Here is a 3,617-nt window from a genome sequence, read left to right on the forward strand (position 1 = left end):
ACTATAACTCACACATCTCTCTCTCTCTCTCTCTCTCTCTCTCTCTCTCTCTCTCTCTCTCTCTCTCTCTCTCCATTCTCTAACAATAGATCGACTCTTGCTGTATTATACAGCTTGTCCATATAGTTTGCAATATGGCAGTCAATTCATTGTTCTTGGCAACAGAATATTTGGACAATATCAATTGGCTTCTGTGGCAAACTTGATTAAAATTGATTTCAGATTTGAAATGAATGGCTCCCAGATTCCTAGATGAAAATGGTGGCTTTAGTACTTTGCAAATCAAGAATGTTTATAGAAAAAGTTTGGAGAAAATATTTTTCTGTTGGATAAATATTCTTGGTGAATTGTTGTTCAAATGCTAAGCATGATTTTAAAATCCATCTTCTTTTTAACGGTCAACAAGATTTTCAATACCTCGTTGGAATAAATCAAAAAACGAAATAAATATAGGATTGATATGTAGTTTGCTTGAAGCATTGTGTGGGATAGGTATGTAGTAGAGATTTAGAAGGCTATCACAATGCGAGGAATGAGATATAGTCGTTGTTGGTAAGAGAAGATGAGAACAAGTGGCAATTTACAAATCAATAAGTACATACATATATTTTATATATACATATATTTATTCAGTTGTATTGGTAAAATGTCTTACTTGTTATGTCTGCGACAAATTCCATTATTATATTAATATAATAAAAAAAGAGATATTGAAAACATATTAATTTTTCTTAACTTGACATTTTATTTCAATGATTTGAAAATAAAAGAAATTAACTTAAAAAAAAAAAGATTAAAATATTATTCCAGAATAGAATTTTCGAAAAAAGTGAATTCCAAAATTCGAAAGTGAAATTGATTCCAAAATTAAAAACAAAATACACGGGGACTTAGTTGCCAAGTCAATACATATAAAATTGTAACGGTGTTATGATAGAAATCATTTAGCAAATCCCACAACAACCTGGTTTTACCTTGATAAACAAAAAACCAAGGCATGATACACAATAAAATATTAAAGTGACATTTTGGCATCTTTTTTTTTTTTTTTGGTTCAGATCATTGCACCGTGGTACTGTCTACTAAAAAACGTGGTACTGTCTACCAAAAACCGTGGTCTCCTTGCAGACTTCTGATCAGTGCTAGATTTTTTGAGATCGCTGATCTTTGGATAATTATGCCTTACTTGAATAACATAAGATGCAAAGGGTTGTGATTCTGGCGCAAAGAATCATACACGGAAATTTAAATATACATTTGAGGGAGATCTTCACCCTAATGCCACATTATCATCTTGATCAGCAACAGATGTGCCATAATCACTTCCATCTCATTAGAAGAAAGACAGAATTCTCTGACTGTGTTTCTACTTCATAAAACTACCAGAGACAATGATTATGCATATGCACTTTTTCTCTTTTAGGATATATTGTTGCACTTTGCAATATTTTTGCTAATAAATTTAATGAAAGTAATCTATACTTCTATACATTTTTGTGCATTGATATTCACATTAACAAGGCCGATAGCCATTAGTCGCGTGCTCTCGTGTAATGAATGAATGCATGAATGTAGGATTGACATGAAATTCTTAAAGATAAACTAAAATGACCGAAAAATGGGTTGAAATGACTTAAATAAAAAGTAAATGACTTAGAATGACTTTAATGAAGTTAAGGATAAATTGAATGACCTTAAGAATGACTTAAATGCTTAAAAAATAACTGAAATCCTTCAAAAACAACTTGAATGATCTGGAGAATGACTTGAATGGCTTTGAGACTGACTGGTTGTAAAGGGGGTGATCATTTTGCATTAAATTAATGCAGAAAAGTGATCACCCACTTTATATTACAAAGTTACAAGCATAAGTACAACATGTAGTAAGAACAGATACTACACTTTGATTTTGGCCAAAAGGCCAAGGAAAGGGTATTTATTTGCTCCCCCATCGAGCAAATTAGGCACAAGGCCGATTTTTAATGTGAGGAGTGAAGGGGAAATGGGGATAAACTCCTCGGGGAGTAGGGGAGCTAGATAGTGACAATTGGTATGAAGGGTTGCTCCTACATTGACCAAGGTCTTATACGTGAGGTTGCCCCCACATAGTGTCTTTGCTTGCAGTATCTGCCGGAACAGATACTACACTTTGAGATATTAAATCCTTTATTCATGTTAAAAGTACAGTGACAATCAACAATAAACAAAATCTTAGGCACATGGCCAACTCAAAAGGGGGGGGGGATTGTGGGGGGTCGTTGGTCATCCTTGTCACTCCAGAACTAAACAAAATCAAAAGTTTCTCCCAGCTAGTATCTTCTTTCACCATAATACCGCATTCACCCTTTCATACTGGAGGACATCCTACTTAACTCCCAATTTTTAAAACATTTTTTATTGACGTGTAAAAACAAAAAAGATAACAATAAAATGGTACAATAATTCATTTGTGTCGAGGGCGGGGGGAAGAAAAAACAAAAGGAGATTAGTAGAACTCTCCCAACCCCGTCTAGTTGATAGACTGCCCTTCCACTAGGTGTGTAAAAGGAACCTCGCTCCTGTGGGTCAGTCTCTAAGTGGGATGCCCTTTAGATGCGGGTGAATGGAGAAAAGAAAATTTTGTGGGTAAGGGATGGGGGTTATTTTGTATTTCTTTCTCTCCAAGATGGGTGAAATTTAGAGGAAGGGGTGAAAACAAAAATTGTAAGTAGGAGAGGGTGGGTATCTTGGAGGCTTCTTAATCAGGGATGGATGGAACACACACTCAGCTAGCTGAGAGGCTACTTGTTTAATTTTACTTTATGGAACTGCGCGTTCCACACCTAGGCGGGGAACACGTATTCAAATTTGGCTCTTCATACACACAGACTTGCTACATGTATCCATCTTCTGTCAAATGCAGTGCGATGCAGCCTCCTTTCATCACATCTGATCTTCACCCGTAGTTTGTGTCTAAAGAAAGCGATCAGATCCTGATCAGAAAAAGACAACACCCCCCAACAACCTTGCAGACGCGACGTCCAAATCACCATTCTCACCACAGCCAGGATCGTAACGTAGACCATTTGTCTTTCCCGGTTCCACTGTGGCCTCACGTTGTCCACGACATTGGATACGGTAAGTGAGCGAGGATGCTCAGGATCGATGTGAGCCGTCACTTTGCTGACATACGACCAGTACCCGCGGAATTCGCGGCAATCGAAGAAAGCGTGATCAGTTGTTTCTACGGCCGTTGTCCCACAATGAGGACAATCAGGCGACTCCAAAAACCCGGAACTGCATTGTATGTTGTTGAGTGGAAGTGCACTTTGATCTTAGCCAAAAGGCCAAGAAAAGCTTAAAAAGCTAAGAACAGCATCTATTAACAACAGACCTTTGATCTTAACCAAAAAGGCCAAGCACAAAAGTGTTACGGACAGATCGATCGACAGACCGACCGACCGATGGACCGACGGTGTGACTTATAGAGTCGCTTGCACGTGACTAAAAACCCTCATTTCTATTTATTTAAAAATACAACTTTCTTTTATATGGGTCGTGGAATTGTATTCATTCGCAAAAGATCTAGCTAATTTGCATATTTTTTAAACATTCATTTTAATTAATTCCTTATTAGC

At 36.9% G+C, this 3,617-nt stretch overlaps 1 pseudogene; it reads right to left on the reverse strand.

The window, feature by feature from the left end:
* Positions 1-1,724: 1,724 nt before the first annotated feature.
* LOC145261367 (U2 spliceosomal RNA) lies at positions 1,725-1,936 on the reverse strand (annotated as a pseudogene).
* Positions 1,937-3,617: the final 1,681 nt, after the last annotated feature.

Source organism: Euprymna scolopes, chromosome 37 (assembly GCF_053919585.1).
Source record: "Euprymna scolopes isolate OS-2025 chromosome 37, ASM5391958v1, whole genome shotgun sequence".
In the NCBI taxonomy this organism is placed as follows: Eukaryota; Metazoa; Mollusca; class Cephalopoda; order Sepiida; family Sepiolidae; genus Euprymna; species Euprymna scolopes.